Source organism: Thunnus thynnus, chromosome 3, assembly GCF_963924715.1.
Source record: "Thunnus thynnus chromosome 3, fThuThy2.1, whole genome shotgun sequence".
Classification (NCBI taxonomy): domain Eukaryota; kingdom Metazoa; phylum Chordata; class Actinopteri; order Scombriformes; family Scombridae; genus Thunnus; species Thunnus thynnus.
In genome coordinates, this window is record NC_089519.1 from 8326730 (window position 1) to 8346763 (window position 20034).

The 20034-nt window shown below is 39.3% G+C and overlaps 1 long non-coding RNA gene across 2 annotated transcripts; it reads left to right on the forward strand.

Annotated features, from left to right (window-relative positions):
* Positions 1-3159: 3159 nt before the first annotated feature.
* Positions 3160-13847, forward strand: LOC137178233 (uncharacterized). 2 transcript variants are annotated; one of them, XR_010926832.1, is made up of 3 exons: positions 3160-3317; positions 6319-6515; positions 13639-13847. It is a non-coding gene; the product is annotated as an uncharacterized lncRNA (long non-coding RNA). The 2 variants fall into 2 exon arrangements; XR_010926826.1 differs by having other exon boundaries at positions 3176-3317; positions 6366-6515.
* Positions 13848-20034: the final 6187 nt, after the last annotated feature.

Here is a 20034-nt window from a genome sequence, read left to right on the forward strand (position 1 = left end):
AAAACCGGTTTACAAATACAGAAGATGTATAAAAAAATATTAGCATTAGAGATGCTGGAATCCAATAAATTGATTATCAGAATTGTTGCTAATTCATTTTCTGTTAAACAATTTATGGATTAATCAACTAATGGTTTCAGCTCTATAACTTCATTGCAACTGCCTTTGTTAGAGTTATAAAGCATTTTGTGAAAACACACCACTGGTCACTTCCTCTACCATCTGGGCAGGTATTTACAATCAACAACACTGTGATAAAATCGACGCTCCTCCCTGCACAGAAAAGGGAAAAACAAAAATTTCATAACATCAGAGTCATTAAAAAATATTACTCATTTTAGACATGTCAAAAGAAAAAAAGAAATGAATAAATCTATCCCCTCTTTAGAGACTACCAGTGATGTCTGAAGCGGCAACAATGTGTGCATGGAAACTGGTCTGGCTGCTTGTGTGAAACACTCAGGCTGGATGACAGCCTCAGATAGGTCAAGCTATATACTATGTCCTGCCTCGGGGTAAATTGTCATGGCTCTCTCCTTTGTGGCCATTGTGACAGTCATCATCTGTGCCTCCTAGACTAAAAGAGACAGGGACGGAGGGGGACAAGGCATGCTGGTTATATAGGCCATTATATTTGTCAGAGTGAGTGTCCGGACTGACAACCCTCTTTTTAAAAATAGCTTCGGGCCCGATTGACACTCTTGGGTTTTCATGTGTTGCTTGAGGGGCTTGGTGTTCATGAGACTATTCATTGAAAGGGACAGTGCCATCATATCCTGTATATGCTTGTGTACATGGTCAACTTTTTACTGTCAAAACTGCTATTTCGTCTTGTATTTTTCCCACGTCTTTGACTTGTTTGGGCTTTCTCAGATATCCCTGGATAGTGGACACAGGGGCTGTAGTGACATGAATGGTGCCATTGTTTTGAACACACAGCAGCCTCTTTATTTTGATTATTAGCCAGGAATTAAAAGAGTGGGATTCATGTGGGGCCACGGTTCATGCTGTCAAAGCCACCTGTCTTTTGGGTTTCAGTGCTGATACTCACCTTGTGCTGGTGTGGACTTGTTAATATCCATGTAACAGTCTCCTTTTTTTTAAAAAAAAATGGAAGATGTAAGTTACACACTGCCTGTGATACAAAGTTATTTTTATGCTTTCTCACTCTTTATCTGTCTGCAACATATCACTTCAAGATACAGTCACAAAAGACAGACACATTTCCAAAGATGCTTTCCGGATATCCTGTAGGCAGGGGTCAACAAGATGGTGTCTGGCTGACTTGGCTCCAGTCTTGCCCTGCAACCTCCCAACAAACAGACCATGAATCTCACAGCCGAACCTGTCTTTCATTTCAAGGGCAGGACACGCCGATATGATGTCCCTGCTTTACAATACTGGCCTGTTTTGCTCTCTCTCTCTCTCTCTCTCTCTCTCTCTCCAGCCCTCTGCCTTCGCAACCTGCAGGAAATGGCCCCATTGTCCTTGGGAGAGGAAGTGGCCTGCAGCAGACCACTAGCTCACTGGATCTATGGAGACTGTGGTAAATTATTAATCATCACTTACACATGGAAGACACGTGAGTGCTGCAGTGCTGGCTGACCACTGTGGAGTATTTTGGAACAATGGACAGTAGGCCCGCAGCTGACCAGGAGATAATTTGAATGCAAAAACAGTGGCTGTGGTGTTTACTGTAGGTGTGGAAAAAATCATAATGGACAAGCAAGAACACAAAGCCTTGTTTTTAATGATTCAGTTTGAGAGTCTCTGGATTTTCCAAATCTACAGAGCTCACTTTGGAAACAACAGCTAACAAAACAGTCTCTAGTCAAGGTTCACTTACTGGCTTTGTCTGGAGCTTTTGTCCATATCTCACAAGTGTACATGTTCAAACATTACATTATTTTGAGCACTGTTAGGTTGAGCTTGACACAGTTCATTCTTGACTTTGGAAACCGCAGACAAAACTCACTCTTGACTCAAGGTCCACTTATTATCACTTGTTCTGGAGCTTTCAACCAGAGCAAGCAACATTGTTTAATTAACAATCAAAAAACATTTAATCCAGTCATATATACTCATCACTTATCACTCCATAAAATAAATCTGACACCTTGATTGTAAATGATTAATTTAGTTTTATTTCACATTAAGAAAAGTTAAAACATAATAAAGCAGGGAACCTTTGGACCAAATGATCATGATGAGTGGAATCTTTCCGTTCATTCAGACTTTTGCCACTAGAGGTAGACAGAGACTTAGTCAGTTTACACTCAGCAAGACCTGAGGCATCTGTTATGGTCAGATCAGATGTGTGTGTGTGTGTAAGTTTGAGGGTGCACAGTATGTCTGTGAACATTCTCAGGCGGGTTTGGTGGTTGGCTCTTGAAGTTAAAATAGCTCAGCATTTGCTCCACTCACATGTGGGCGTCCTTACCAGTTTGAGAAGATCCAGATAAAGTAAAGGAGAGGCAGCTGAAAATAACATCTACTACAAATGTCAATGGCACACATAACAATCAGACAGATGTACAGCTCGTAAAGGTCACTGTTGCTAATGGAAAGCGATCTGATTGAGATATGTGTGTAAATCATTTAAACTTTTAAGGTATATGACATGTATTGTACAGGATAGCTAATATTTGCTCATTTATTTGCAATGCAGCCCTCCTACATTTTCTTCTAGTCTTTTATATTTCTCCAGCATTTTGCGCTGTGGGTTTGTCATCTGTCACTCACTCAAATTGATTATGTCAGACAGGGGAACCAAAAATATCCACAGAGTATGATTTCTCTGGCTTAAAATACTTTTCATGTGATCAGTTGCTACTACTACGCCTGGCTCAGTTTGCACATACGTCTCATATATGCGTATTTCTTACAGTAGAATGACATGTGGGACGAAGTACAGAGTTGGGATACCCCTGCAGGTGTGACTGGAAACTTGAATACTACAGCCAATGTGTTCATGTGGATTTCTAAGTCAATTTTCCATTAATAACAACAAAAAATCATCATAAATAATAATAATAATAATAATAATAATAATAATAATAATAATAATAATAATAATAACATTTATGATGAATCATAATCAGAAATGGTTTGCTTTTTACAAACTCTACAGGTTTGTGATGGGAAGGGGAAAAAAAGCACTTCCTTAACAAACTACATGTCCCATGATGCCTCTCTCTCTCAAGATGACCAAATGGAACACGGAGCGGACCAGCCGTTGTGACAGCTGAGCTACAAACTTACTGTGGGAAACTTCAGCGCCGACCACGACCTTGAACAGACTCAAATGACATAAACATGTAAGTGTAATCTCTTCACCTTTTCTTTACTTCTTACTGACATTTCACAGACTGTTCTACTAACTCTACACTTGGCGCATCACCGTTTGTTTCCCAAACTATCTAAACTAATAGTGAGGGGAAATTTCCGTAACGCTGCAGGGTGGGATCCCTCCGTGGGTGGAAGTGTTGTTGATAACACGGTTCATATTGTCTTGTTTTTTGTCAACATCCTCTGAACACTTTTGAGTAACATTTGATTAAAGTTAATATGCTCTTCACTGACATTTAGGTCAGACTTAATAAAGCTGTTTAAAAATGAGCTGTTGATATGTGGAGCTAGCTAAGTTAACCTAACGTTATATCTATTGGGTTGACATGGCTAATCTTGTTTTGCTAATCATGTCATGAATCATAATGATAGCTAATCTCTTACAGTCAAGGTGAAGATCAATATTCCACTGTCAAGCCTTGGCAATATAAGTTTTAATAATAGTGTGTTACTTTACAGCAGGTACCTGAAACACAGTCCTTTGGAACCATTAGTTTATAAATGCATCGCCTTTCTTCTTTAACCACTTCTCTGTTAAAACACTTGTGACTCTTGTACTGCAGGTTAGAAAAAGTCATCCCCTACTTGTTAATCCTACAGGTGACGACCTTGAAGTAACAATAGCTTCTGTATGCTGTAGTTTTGCAGAGGAATCAGACAGCAGAGACTTACAGGAGGTGCACCCTCTGTGCACACAGACAGTGGTGGGGAATGAATGCCACCTTTGTGTGTAAACCACATTATTCACCGTGTGTGCAACACAGTGACTGAGATTTAAAGTAGGGAAATGACTTCACAGAGGCAGAGTGGAAAACACTGCAAACTAAAATTAAGTCCAGGTATGGTATTATAAGAAGTAAGGAGCACATGATCACCTTTAAAAACTTTTTTGAAACGCACTAAAATATATTAATAGAAGTCATTAATAGAACTAGGTATTGAACAGTGTACTGTGTCTGTAGCGCAGTTTTGAATACCGTCCTGTAATGTAAGCTGGCATCAGATGTTTGCTCAGATCCACTGTTTTTTAAAAATTTTTTTTTACTTATTCTGATTAAACAGTTGCTGATTTGAAATGTTCGTTTTGCCATTTGTAGACTATATTTTGTTTAAGGTAACTTACTATTTGTCTGCTTGTGCTTAGCCTGCATTTATTATTTGAGAAGTTTGGCAAGTATCATTTTGGTACTGCCACAGAAATGCAGATGTCAAAATCAACACCATCGACACCCAGCTCTAGTTATTAACGAATAACACTGACATTTCATCGACACTGTAAGTTATTAGAGGACGCAGAGAGTGTCTTCAGTTGGGAAAAAAAGTTGAAAACACAATTTCTCTCTCACTCTTCCTCTCCCTCCCTGTGATTTCCTTTTTTTAAAGTTTTTTTTTTCCTCTTGATCGCCAAAAAACAAGAAAAGGATGGTCTGATCTTTATTAGATACAAAGAGTTTAAGACCCTGTAATACTGCTTGAACACAAACAATTCAGTGCAGAGTTGAAATTTCATTTTAGTTTTTTTAGTCCACATTTACTGTTCAGGATTGTAATCTGCCTGTGAGTCCTTGCAGCCATTGGAGCAAAGCCCAGAGTCTTCTGATCATATAACTGAGTTTATTAGATCTTTTATTATTTTGAGAAATATTGTTCCGATTAGCAGTAGCCTCTGGCAGCGATGCCTTTTTACCCGCATATTATTCTTCAGTTTGTATTTGTTCATAATTTTAACTATTTGCTCTCATTGCCGCTCATTTGGATGTTAGAGTTCAACCACAGTCAACTGCAGGTTTTTACAGACTTGATAGCTGAGTCCTTCGAAGGCTGCCAGATTTTACACTGTGACACGGTTTTGTGTTATTTCCAACCAGCGAAGTGTTTGTAGAGTGTAGAAGTGGCTCCTTAAAGAAGTGATTCAGCTCAGAGAGTTGAAGAATTTATGCCTCTTGCTTTTTGGACAACATCTTGTGTGATGTAATTGAGTGTTTTAAGTATTTCCTATGATATCATGGCTATATCAGGTTACATGTTAGATAATAAGAGGAGGCGGCTGCTATTTTAGAACATGGGGAAATTCTTAAGAAACTACAATTACCTTTTTTGGTAAACATAGAATACCAATATCACACTACCAGACCTTTAAATAAGAAATTCACATAGTATAAATAGTATTGATCTTTGTTTCATGATGGTATGTTGTCAGTATTCTTTTTCTTGTTTTGTCTGAACTAGTAAACTTTGTCCCCAGTATTAAGTTAAGCCAGATTTAACAAACAGTGGTAGCCTCTGTGGGCTGCGTGTTCAACTGTACACACCACTGATGTTGTCTGTAAGTAAACGTCTGTGTTGTGATCACTCCCCCGGGATACGGTCCAAACTGGCCATCTAGACGGATACTGTAAATCCCTTCCAAGTGTAAACATGCATGATACATTCAGGTCCGAATGACGTCAAGGGAGACACAACACTCTAAGTCATTTTAATGTTACAGTGGAACAAAAGAAACATTCATAAATACATGAAGAGAATGAGACATTAAAAGATTGATTTGTTAAATGTGGAAAGGCCTTTGTAACAAAACAGTGTAAGTTCATACAGCTTGAGACAGTGTGTAATTAATAACTGATTGCTGTCTGTAAATCAGTGACCAGTGTTGCTGGGAAACAGACTTGGTATTGTTGCTGTGATAAAGTCAGTCTGATCTATGGACATAAATCTAATTTGACTAATACAGTAGAGACCAAAGCCTGGAGCTTTGCATCTTGTGACTGATGCAAATGACTGTGTTCATAAGGAAGAGGAAAATCCTGACCTGCCACTGTTTTTTACAATATTCTGGACAAGTGCTGACTCACAGACTCACCGTCTTGTTCTTTTATGTTCTGTCTGCCTGTCCATTAAGTCTCTATGATAAACCAGCACGCCTTTGCTCTGTATGTCCCTCCTCCTCTCTCTCATTCCCCCCCCTTTCAGCCCCACCTCCACCCCTCCTCACTGTTGCTTTCTTTCTCCTCTGACAGGACACACTCTGTACAGGACAGAAGCCGGCCGGTAAAGCAGCACTAGCAGCTAGAGAGCATTTAATTCGATGGACACACATTAAAGAAGAGAGAAAGAGTGCCCTACCTGCACAGGACATCCTATGCTAAGCTAACTGCTGCAGCAGCAGAGTAAGTCCATTTCACACAGTGTGGTTTTTAAAAAAAAAATACTATAGCTGGTGGGTTTGATCAGTGTTATTAGCATTTTAGCATGCTGTTTCTCTCCTGCGCTGCTGTACTCAGTCTGTGTTGATTAAAACAGGAGCTTTTACCTGTTTGTCTTCCTCCTCGCCTGTTATTTGTCAGGTCAACATGATAAAAACAAATAAAAGGATGTTTTGTTTCCTAACTGTTCCGCTGTTTGTTTTATGAGTGACTATTTAAATCTGCTTATCATTTTATTTAAATTGAGTTAATGTGATTGTTAAAATTGACTCAAGGCTTGTTTCTATGTACTGTTGAACCAACCCTGCTGATTGAATCCCAAAGGCAATTTCATTTTGTGTTTTGATGAAGTGTTATATTTATCTCTGAACTGTCAGATGTCACAATTCAAGGAACACTTCCCTTTTTATTTTCTGTGTGTTGCTGTTGTGGGTTCAGTCGTTTCTGAACAAAACAAATTGCCTTGAAAGCAATTTAAGTGATAAAGTGATCATCTGGCGTTCATGCTAGAACATGCTGACCTCATGTTGTAAATATTAACAGAGTGAGTTTATACCTTTTTAAAATAGTGTTTTACCTCTTCTGATCGTTTCATTTGATCATTTATCAGAGACACACTGTTGACAGAAACATATGTGGTATGAAATGCTTTTCCCCCCCCATATTTAATAATAAAGCATCCCATGTCTCTCCAGAAATGATTTGTCAAGTTGAGAGTGGCAAAATTTCAGATCTCAAAGCTTGGCGTTGTACAGTAACCTGTAATACAGCTTAGCAACACTTTAACTTTAGACACTGTAGTTAATGTTATGTGCGGTTTGGCATCCATAATTTTTTCCAGATGTCAGTTACACATTCAGAGGTCGGTCAGAAACTATTGGTTTTTAGCTTCGGCAGGTGTTGAAGCTGAGGGAACTTTTTAGGGAAGGATAGATAAAAGGTTTTATTAAACATAAAAAAGACAACCTGATTTTTCAAAGTTTGCTAACTTAGTGTCTGCTAAATGAAAATGTAAGTTTAAAACAACAATTAGTATTTTAAGATATAAAAAAATGACTGAGCTAGCTTCAAAAAGTGCTGTGACCCCCTCTTACATAATCAGTTCTGCTGTTTTAGCAACATAATGGCACTCTTTAAAGTCTGCTTGACGTCTGATCTTTTGATAGTACTGCTAGAAGTTTGCATCCTGTGTTAATTATTTCAATCTTACCTCTTGGTCTGTCAGTAGCTTTTCTGTTTTAAAGTTTGTAGCAGTCAGTAACTCAGCAGACTTACTCTCTGTTGTACACCAGCCTAATCTTCAACTCTGAGTCACACAAGTTGTTATTTCTGCCCAAATCTCAAAGACCTACAAGCTGATTAAGTTGGAATATGGGTCAGATGTTTTGAACCAAAGTTTTGCGTGTCCCTTACAGCTCCTGGAGCAGATTCAAGGCATCGCTTATTGAGTGAACAGAGCAGGTTGGCCTTTAGAGAATGAGAGATTGCTATTTGGGTTTTTTGTGACCACTTTCTTTTCACGTGGAGCTGCTGTCCGGATATAGCTCTCCCAGTTGTCAGGGTTGCATTCTTGCTCACGTTGCCTGTTGTTTCCCAGCCTCTTCCCTTCCTATGTCTTCTGTTTTATCTCTGTGAGAAATAAACGAGCTGTCTAGCTGTCTCTCTCCTTTGCTTTTCTCATCTGAACACTGCACTCTTTCCTAGCGATGAAACAGTTAATCAAATACAGTTTTGATAATTGATTGACTGTCAACTATCAAACAAAAATACCAAATGTCGCTGCTACCAGCTTCTCAAATGTAAAGCTTTGCTGATTTTCTTACAAATTTGGATCGATGAACCTAAAAAAGATGATGGACAGATTAACCAATGAGAATAATCGTTGGTTAACTTACAGTCATACTCTATCGCCGCTTGTTTTTCCATATCTTCATCTAAGCCACCACATCTTTATCAGTCCTTTTCTCCAGCCTTCCCGGCTCTCTTCAATGTAGCAAACCTCAATATTTGTTCTGTTATCTGGCATTATATCCTGCTTTTTTGTTATGATGCAGGCTTTGTGTTTGCACTGTGCTGACCTGTGCCTGATATATCAAAATGAGATGTTATCAGTAGTATAACAGATATCAGTAAAGATGTCATTTTAAAGCTTATCTGTGTTGTATTAAAGCAACCATGGCAATGCGGAGACGACACAAAGCTGTACTGACGTCTCTGAGTTCCTTGTTTATGTTTGAAACTGCCAGTTCTTTGCTGTTAATTCAGTCTCCTTTTTATGATGTCACGACACCACTAATGCACTTGTCCTTTTATGGAAACTTGGCAAAGTATAAGTATAGGTAGCAAATGGTTAACCAAACAATTCACATAATTGAACTCTATGAGGGAGTCTTGTGCTTCAGAACAACTAGCGTTCGCAGTAACGAGTATGTGATGTCATTTAGTATATTTAGGATTACAGCTGTTCATCTGACACCACTGGGATGTTTTTCGTGGCTTTGTGGAGCAGGGTATGATAACATGGAAAATGAATTTGTGGTTTTAGCTAAATCTGTCTAGACTAAATGATAGAAAGCTGTATTGATTCAGAGTTGTCTCTTGGTGGTTATGGGATCATATCCTCACTTCAGTTCGCTGCTTTGATACTCTAATGTGTGTGTGTGTGTGTGTGTAATGATTAGTGCTGTGTTTCACTTCTAACATTTGCTGCCAAGTATATTGTCAATTTAATAAAACAGTGTGTCACCGTGAATTCAGTATTTTTAGCCTTTTAACCCCACTAATAATCTGTTCTTACATTTCTCCTGCCTTGTTTGGATTAAAATCAGTGTGGTTGTTACAGGAATTGTTACATGAGCTGCAGAGTATTGCAGCATGGATATATATACATTACATGTTAAACATCCAATTGCAGTTTTATTGATCTATTTGTCCTCTGATTCAAAGGGTGTGCACGTGGTTGTGTTAGCTCTGAGGTGCAGAGGCTGTCACAGGTTATTGTGGATTTAATGGTATTCTCAAATGATGAACCGATGCAGCTCATCTCTGGACATACTGTAGACTCACTGTTGGCTCATCTCATCCTTTTAGCTGATTAGGTTCAAATATTTAGTCCAACCTGATGATTGGATCTTGGCATTTTCCACTAATAAGGCAGATGATGTTGATCAATGTAAAGGAAGAGTTTGAGCTTTTAGAGAACGTTGTAATATTGCTTTACAATATTGTGTTGTTAGGCGGTTACCAACATTATCATGACATGAGATATTTCTCAAAAGTAGTTTATGCTGAACAGTACAACAGGATATTTTAAAGCTTTTATGTAATGCAGAGCCTCTTAGCCCAGCCAGGAAAACTCTTTAATGACATTTAATCATTAAAAAGCTGCTATCATCCAGACCCTGCATGCATTATTCTCTAGTGTCCTGAAGGCCAATGTGTAGCACATGACAGAGTTAAGTTAATTTGTTTGAGCTCCAAGGAACTTAAAGCAAAACCCTCGTTACAGGTATTGTACATCCATTTGATATTCTTGAAGAAATAAACAGAGTTCGCCCCATTTACTGTTCAGTATTGTTAACTTTCCTGTTGTATGTACGACCCGGGAGAACGAATGCACACCTCCCTGTAAGCTTTGGAAGAAGCTTTACTGCCTGCTCTTGTACTTTGAGTTGAAACCAAAATAAGCATGTTTTTACTCTACTTCTCTGTAACCTACATACATTACTTGTATTTGCAACTTAATAATAATAATAATAATGTATGGACACTGCCCAGTCTATCTTGATGGTGCAGTCTTGAAGAGGATACACATGATGTTGAATGGAGTTTAAAAATGAAATGTGAGTCAAAACATTAGGAAAAAGACTAACAGTAACTTTAATATTTTCTCATTAGACATAAATTTGGTTACGTGATCTAAGAAATTATTTTGCTTTGTATGTTTGAAACTGCTGAGTTTTCTTGTAGGGGCACATTTTCAAGGTTGAATAAATAGTTAACATGTTTGTACAGGAAACATTAAACAGTGTGACGCATTATGTCAGTAATGTATTGACTTATTGTGATTCCCAGGTCATCATTGAAAATACTTGGGGGGGGGGGGGGGGTTGATTTTCATTAGAATTGGTTTCAGCTTTTTGGATCAAAGCTAAGTACTTCTGGGAAAAAAAGTACTTCACCTTGTCACCTTTTAATTTCATACCAAGTTATAAAGAGTGCCAAATCACATGGTTGTCTGTTCCAGCACATTTCATTTTAATCCTCAAGATACACTGCTGTTGTAGTTCATAGTTTTCTGATTTCTATATATTTAAATTGACAAACATTGCTACAGTGTCCCTGTTACACTGGATTATTTGGATTTTGCTGCATGAACAAGCTACTGACAGTTTTTTTTACTGTTTACTGGGAAGTTCAGAGTTGTAGTTTTGTAACTTGACCAGTCACAAAAGAGATCAACAAACCCTCCCCTGCATTTTTGGCTTGTTTTCAGAATGTGAATTATTCAATCTCCTGCTGACAGGGCAAATAGAAAGTGTTAACAATTAGTCTTTTTTCTTCCCTTCTCTCCTAAGCACCCGTGTCTCTCTAATGCACCCTCTAGTGCAGGCGTCCCCCCTCTCTCCCTCCCCCTCCCCCTCCTTCCTTCATCTCTCTTTCACTCCTGTGTGCCTCTACTCACGTACTCACCCTCTTGGAAGAGCTTTGTTTGCACAGAGAACCAACGTAGAGCTTTTCAAATACCCTTTACCTCTTCTGAGTTCAGCTCAGGTCCGGTCCAAGCTCCAAGGTTAAAAGCAGGACGTTCTGCTTGTGTTACACAGTTTCAGCACAGACATGACTTTAAGCCAGTCGTATGAGGCACAAGCATTTTTTAGTTCATGTGATTCATTTTATCAGATTAACGTCTAATTGATTCTAGTTATCCCTGATAGCATTTTAAGTCTGTGTTGGCCAGTTTTTCTATTAGCGGTTCTGAGCACAGAAGTTGGTGCGTTAATCTTCTCTGCAGCTCCATTATGTTCAGTCCGAATGATGGCCCAGCTGATTTCTCTGGCACCCTGTCTAGCACAGTAAAAAGACTCAAACACAAAGGAGGGGGGAGATGGCTAATAACCATGTCCTTAGTGTCACCCCTAAGTGGCTGACAGGGTCTCGCTTGGCTGCACGGTTAACAAACCAACAGTGTGCCTCACTAGCTGCTAAATTGGAACTGACAGACTGTTAACGTGAAAAGCCTGGACATGCCTCTTATTTATTTTCTCTCTCAATGAGTGCGTTGCTTTTGTTTTGTGTGCATGCAATATCAAAATATTTTTATATCCACAGCGTGTTTAATTAGTATTATTGTGTCGCGGGTACGTGTGAGTGGGAACCTCTCCTCGCACCACACATAGATTTAGAGAAAGGACGGTAAAATGGAGTGACTATAAAAGCTCAAGTGTATGCATGTGCTGACATCTCTTAGAGAGAGAGAGGATTGATGGGAGAGGGTTGGCCACAAACTAGCACACTCAGCTGATTGGATGGTCTGTGCAAAGGAGACCAACAAGGATAAAGGGGAATAAAGGGCTTCTGGTTGTGCTGGTGATAGTGATACTGGTGCTTGGGGGGCGGGCGGGCGGGGTTATTTCATGTATAAGGTGGGTGTGTTATGATGTGTACACAGCTGTGTGTGTCATGTCCGTCCGTGCCCGTGCCTGTGCTGTCGTTACACCACCAGTCTAGCAGCTATTGCTTTAATTGAACCTAAACCTTTGCCCTCTGGCCTGCATGTTTTATTGACTGCAATAACTGGTTGGAGGTATCAAGTGTCCTTTTTGTTAACAGCCTGCATGAAGCGTCTTCAGTCTGTGAGGAAAAACATTATTCTAACAATAACACACAACTGTTTGCACTGTATGAGAATATTTTATTATCAGCACGTTCTAAAACGTGATTTGAAATCTTTGTTATGAAGATAGCTTTGTGTATTTTCTCACCCATATACAACATTATATGTATTTGGATGCTTGTAGTGTATAGTTATATTTTGCTAAATTGCCTTTTATAGTATAAAATAAGTCTCTAAACCAGCAGATGGTACATAAACTTGAATGAAATCTCTATGAAATAGCCCATCATTATCTTTTTAAGACAAACCACACACATACTGTTTGTTCAACTGCAAATAATTGAATATCTTACAACATATGATTCTCTTTTGTCCATTTGTGTAAATTCGTATGGGGCAGTATATAAAATAAATGGCATCAATAACACAGTTTGGGATAAGACACACTGTTGTTGGCTGAAGCTATTGGCGTTAATGGTTCTACATGTAATTCATATAGCATGTAGCACCTCTTGCGGCAGGGTGTTTATAGTAGTGTTAGAGTCACGCTGAGGAACCTGAGTCGTGTGTGGCTTCAGGCTGTGGTAACTTTATCTTTGTGACCCCAAAACACAGACAAGAGGCCGGGCTCTGCTTTGTTTATAGTGAAAGGCTCTTTGATCAAACAAAAGGGATGATGTTGGGAGAGCTCACCTCTGTTGAAAAATTAATGAATCTCGACCTGTTGAGTAAATCGTTGCCTAGGTAACAAGTTCAGTGCTGTTCAGTACCTTTTAATTATACTATATTGGTTTTTAAGTGTCCCTTAGCTTGTTAATTGTGAGATACTGTAGTTTTTTGCAAAATATATAAACTGTATGCAATGTATGATACAGAATGTGATTAGGTTATTGTGTTGCGTAATAATTATATGACAGAGATACATTATTTTGGAACAGGACTGCACAAATAATTAACCCATTAATTCCCAAATAAGATGCAGTTAGTAGTACGAGAGTTGTGATATTCTTTGTTTCTCAGTGTGTCTATTAAAATGCCCATGGTAAAACAAAAACGTTCATTATATTTCTAAAGCTGTGTCTCAGTTTTTCGTCAGGGTATTTGCTGAAAATCTGAGAGATTGAAAACAAAGTCTAGTCTAAGCATACAGTACTATATCTGACAAAATTGCAACATTCAGAAACTAATAACTCATCTAATGTCTCTACTCTCTTTTCTTTCCTTTCTTCCTTTGTTCTTTTCTCTTTTTAGTCTCTACCTTCTCAGCCAATCACAGCCTGATGCCCTAGGAGCCTCTGTTCCCTCCCTGAGCCACCAGGGGGCCTCAGTCCCACATCGGGACACCCAACACCGAGTTTGTCTTCACCCTGAACCCTCCGGCCCCAGTCAAGCTGTCCCACCCTGCTTCCCCTCCTTCCTCTTCTTCTCCTCCTGCTCCTCTTTCTCCTCCCTCCTGGCCCACACAGGCCCACCTGGACTCCCAGTCAGCCTTCTCCCTCCATGAGGGGCGGGGGGAGGCGCCGGGGGCCCTGGATGTGGACCCCCAGCCTCTTCAGCTTGCTTCAGCTGGGAACCTCAGGGATCCTGTACAACCACCCTGCCACGATGTGTCTACTCTAACAGGTACAAATCACAAATGATACACGGGAATCATCTTTTTTTAATGACAATATGTTATATTAAGTTTATTTAAATGAAAAACTTCACTTACTCATCAATCTACAAATTACTTATATGTTGATAGTTCTAAGCACCAAAGCTTAATTCAGTTATATTTTGGATAGAGGTGCAGGTTTGTAAATTTGTCAGCAGAGAGCAATGTGTTATTAAAGTGCTTCCTGTTTTCTCTTGCTTTGTTTTTCTTCACTCATACATAAACTCATACACATATATATGTTAATACACACACACACACACGCACACATACACATAAACATTGCCCTTTCTCAGACCTCTGTTCAGATCTGCCAGAGTTGGAGATAGTGAGCCTCCTGTCAGAGGGTCAGCCCAACTACACTCTTCGAGCAGACTCTGTGTTTGGGTACGACAATGACGACTGGCTGCACACCCCTCTGCTGCCACCGGAAGTCGTTCTGGGACTCACGCACGAGCAGATTGAGGAGACGTTCAAGTACTTCTGTGAGTTGTGTTATTTTCAACGTACAGCATAGTGTGTACTGATGAATTAGCCAATATCAAGGCATTTTTGGTTTTAGTAGAAGAAACCCTCACTCTGTTTTCTTTTCGACCTTTAACATGAAATGTTTATGGAATGGCTGACTACTCGGTTTTCCTGGGAGGACCAATAAAAGGTTAGACCTCATGTTAGAGCAAGTATACAGACATTTGTTCGCAGCCCTTTTTTATGCCTCTGTGTCGGCGACAGGGGGGTTGGATCCATCCGACCATCTTTCCATCCCATTCTTGTGAAAATGATATCTCAGGAATCCCTAGAGGGAATTTCTTGATATCTAGCACAAACATCCACTCGGAGTCAAAGATGAACTGATTAGATTAGAGGTCAAGCTCACTGTGACCTCACGTCCATCTCATTCTTGTGAACGTGATATCTCAGGAACACCTGGAGGGAATTTCATTACATCTGGCACAAACGTCCACTTGGACTCAAGGATGAACTGATCAGAATTTGGTGGTCAATGGTCTCTGTGACCTCACAAAACATGTTTTTGGCCGTAACTCAAGAATCCATATGCTAATTATGACAAAGTTTCACACAAATGTCTAATAGGATAAAATGATGTGATGATATTTTATATCCCAAAGGTCAACTTCACTGTGACATAATAATGTTCTGCAAAAACAATTTTGTGGCCATTATTCAAAACCATAACTCAGGAACAGAAGGAGAGATTGTGACCATATTTCACATTTGGTCAGATACTGAATTGGTGACACTAATCTTGGTGCCCACCTTGAAACTGTGGTGATTGTAAAGATCTTCTGTGCTTCAATCTTGGGTTGAAGATGTGTGTGAAACATCCACCTTTTAGAGTTTGTAGCTTCTTTGCAGCAACATCCATATCTGAAGCATCGTCTACTGTCATGGCTACAACTTTGACTTCTATCAGAATCAGTTTTATTGGCCAAACATGTGAACACATACAAGGAAAATACACTCAATACCTTTTATTAAATTTCTTCAAAGTCTTCACTACAAATGGATGTAAACTGCAACTTGACTGGTTGGATGAAGCGGTATTTCTAGTTTGATACCTGCATAGATACATTGATTTAATTTTGCTGTATTGCTGCTTTCTTATTGGGCTCCATGTTCCAAGATGTTTCGCTGCTAAGCAGAGCAAAATCATACTTTGTGTGACAATGTAACAACAACAGTGGGACAGGGAAGTAAAAATGAGAATGTCAGGGCTATCTCAGCTGTTCTTTGTTGTCTTTATTTGTTTTGTAAGGTTTGTTGAAAGCTAATAAAGTCTCCTTTGATGGTTGAGCAAGAAATTGGCCACAGCAGCTTTGTAATGAAATCCTTGAACAAACAAACTAAAAGATTAATATAAATGAGATGAATGAGAGGGCGTGCCTATTGTGACAGAGCATCAAAACAGTGTAAAGCAACGAACCCTGAATTTATCATCACAGAACTATGTGAAGCTTAGAACAAACTACCATGTTGTTTCTTTTCCCAGTTTCACCAGAGGTCTCACTGAGATGTTTTTCCCCTCTGGAGAGTGAATTATGACACAACCTTATTAAGCTTACCAACCCTCTAAAGCTGAGTTGATAGTTCAACATTTGGACTAATTTCCCAAAATGTTGAACCACCATGGTTGCATCTGAAAGTGCAGGTTGAGTCAGTAGAAAAAAAAGGTTTGAAATGTTTTTTAGGGTTTGCCACATTACATCAAATAAGTGTTTTAGGACTCTTGTGGGAGGGCATTTGAGCATACTGACCTTGAGAGGCCGTTACTGCATTTTTTTTATTTTGCAAGATACGTGATTAACAACAAAAACAAAAAAAACCCCCACATGACTTGGGACAGTGCAAACAGGAGAAGCAACAGAACTAGAGCCGTCACTGCATTTTTTTAAAAAGGCCTCATCAGAACTGCTCGTTTGGAGCTTCAGAAACCACCTCCCCCTCACATCTTTCCAGTGTCCGAGTTGTGGGGGAGGGGGAAGCTGCATCCAGCAACTTCTGTAACTTTCCCAAACTGACAATCCGACATTCTCACCCACTTCGCTGACTTGATCGTCCAGGTGTGCGAATGTGAGAAAGTAAGCAGGGTTTGAGCTTCAAGCTCACTTTTTCATCTGTTATTAAGAATATACCTTTTTTTGTGTGTGTGTGTGTGGAATAACTTTGTTTCTTGTGTGTTTGTAATGACCCAAATGTGTGGAGACTAATCTCTCCTCTCCTTTCTTCCACACTCTCTGCCACATTTGTGAGTCACAGATGTCAAATGTCACCAAGCCGATTAACCTGCCGTCACTTGGCGTCCTAAGCAGTTTCCGCTGGAGCTCTGCAGACGATATATCCCAGCAGCCGCTCTGACATCACTATGACATTGTTAGCATGTCAGTTGCCGCAGCAACCCACAGAGGGCTTATAGTTAGATGCATACGTACGTCTAGACTTGTGAGGTGACGGGAGGCTGTGTGCATTCACACCTTAGATGGCCTTTGTACTGTATCAGCATGCATGAGTGATACTTTCTCCCCTACTACCCTAAAACGCTGTTGTCTGCTCTGAGATTTAAAATGGAGGGTTGATCAGTGAGTCTTAAGGGAGCAGTTTGACATCCATGATGCAAAGACAGAAAATCAGTGCATCAATTAGTAACATTATGCCATGTGTATCTGCCATATTTACTTTGCAGTGATCTGAAAAGGTAAAGGACACTTTAAAACAGGTAGTATAGTGTAATAGTGGTATAGCGTTCAACACTGAGACAGAAGTTAATAATAAGGGCCACTGTTCGAATGCGTCATATATCAAATGTCATTTGATATCATATATCAAACCTTCTTCTAACAGTTTCTCAGGAAAGATCTGCCAATCCGAATTTTATTCCAAGATATCCTTTACTCCTTATGACCTTGCTTTATAGGATTTGATTTCATGAGATCTTTTGGCTGTGTCCTTATAATGCTAGATAGGCTGTACTCAGCTGATGCCAAGCCGCATGTTCCTATCAGGAGCAGGACAGACTAACCTGGTCTGTGCAGATTGTGCCAGGCTGTGTCTGGCTGCAGTGTTTGACTCTTTGGCAGGTGACATACAGTATGGTGTTGTTTGCTTTTAGAGTTCTTTACTCAGGCTCACTGCTTCTTTCTCTTTTCCATCTGTTAGTGTTTCCATTTAAGTCTTGAGATGTATAGAGTGTAGAGTTTTTCCCTGAGTCCTTTGTCTTCTAGGGTATGATTGAGGTTTCTGCTGGTCCTACATATTCAAAAGTATTTTATTGCTATTTCTAGCTATCTCTAAATATATCAGTATCAAGCAAAATTGTGAAGTGGCACACCAAACAATTGACTGTTAAAGCTGCCATATTCAATGTTTTTTATATTAACAGTAGATCATATGACTATGTAATGTGGACAGTGGTGCTCATAGTGACAAACCCAGCCGACTCTGCATTCCCTCTCAGTTCTACGGAGTGTTTTAATGTGTTTCAGCTTATTGTTAGAGTTTGCAGCCTGTACCTTTTTAAAGTGACAGTATACTCCATCAGAAGTGCTTATTTGATAGTTGAACAGCTTTCACCTCGCCTTTGAGTTTGGCTGTTTGAAACAGCAATAGCACGTCATAGGAACCAGTTCTCTTCTAGCATAACCTGACCCTTACTTGCTGTTTTAAGCTCTAATAAAACTGAGTCTACCAGACACACAACGTTAGTGACTCACTGGTGAACATAGTGGAGCATTTAGAGAGATTTTTCTCAATAGTGGATGGAAACCAAAAGCAGCTGAAAGGACACACACACAAAACTCTAAATGAATACTGATGTTGCTTTGTGTAAATAGGCAACACTTTCTTAACACATTACGTTGTTTTTTTTTATAAATAATTGATAAAAAGCTGAAAGATATAGTCTCAGCATGTGAAACATAGTTTAAAAACCTAATATGATTGTGGTTATGAAGCGAAGAAGCCACATATCTCATTTCACTGACTAGTACAACCAGTATTTCTAGGAAGCTTTTGAGCAAAATTTTAAGTCACACGTAACATAACATTGATGACATGCTTAACCACTGATCCACAACTCATTGTACACACCTACAATATCACCTACAATACGAAACAGCTCAGACACGCAGTGCAGGGAGGGATCTCGCTTCTCTCGTTAAATTATAAACATGTCAAATCTTTAATAAATAATAATTGTTTATATATATATGAGATCATAAACACGAGCAGTACGTGATATCTCTGACATTGTGGGTCAAAACAAGGTGGCAAATGACCTTTATAGGTTTTCCCTCTGTAAACTGATAGCTGGCATCACTGGTCAATGTTTGACAGAGACATGTGACACGTGATATGGTGCTTAGTAACTTAGTGAGTTAATTTTATCATGCCTTTACTCAAACTGTACTTAACTGCTTGTGTTTTTGTAACAAACTGCCCTTACTGAATATATATGACATGTTGTTGAAGAAAACTCTTTGTTTGTTGTCTTTGTTTGTTATTGTGGACACAGTACTTGAAACATTACTTCCTTATAACCTCTTTCCCTTGCTGCATTTTTAGTCACGCTGTTGTACTACTGACCTTTTAACTTCTAGTGGTTGAACATTTCTCTAGAAGGTGATGTAGTTTCCTCTTATACCATATAAGTTTTAATTGCTACTTTAAAACAATTTATTCTGTAAGGACCAACTAATGTTTTCAGAGACGAAGGGCAGGAGGAAATGGGATAGCACAGATGGTGAAAGTTGTGTCTACACTGTCTCTTGCGTGCAGCATTTGACCTGGAACAGTTCGTTTGTGGGTGAAAAATTCATGAGTAGTTTTAATATTTGATTTTAAGAAACTGCTGCGTCTGCGTAGCATCTGCAAGAGCATGGGACGGCCAGAGACAAGACAGTGAGTGTGATTACAGGCGTAGAATGACTTAAGATATGACAGCACGATAGAGTTGGCTGGAAAATTCATCGGACACTTTTATCTTGATTCAACCTTGATTGAAATGAAAACAAACACTAATAAAAATCTCAGTGTTTTCCCTCATAATCTAGCAAAAAAGAATATTCTCCTAGTGTGTTGACAAAAAGCTGTTTTTTGCAGCAATTTCTTTGATTTTGAAGAATTTTGATTACTTATTCATATAAATATCTTACGTATTACATAAAAGGAATTGTTGTTTATATATAGGGAGAAATATGTTTGAATGGAAGGGGAAATGGGGAAACCCTCTCAAGGCAAATAAACAAAAGATAAGTATTTTTTTCTGGTGGTTTCCTCTGAACAACCCAGACTGTGTTCACTCTGTTTCTTCCATCAGACCCCTGTGAAGTAGGAGTGGCTCTTTCTGCACCAGTATTACGCAGAGCCCTCTCTCCATCACTCTGGTATTACGTATGTGTGGAGAATAAAAGCAGCCCTTGGCATGGGCGGACCCTACCATCTCCCTCATTTCACAGGGGTGAATGGGCTTAATTCAG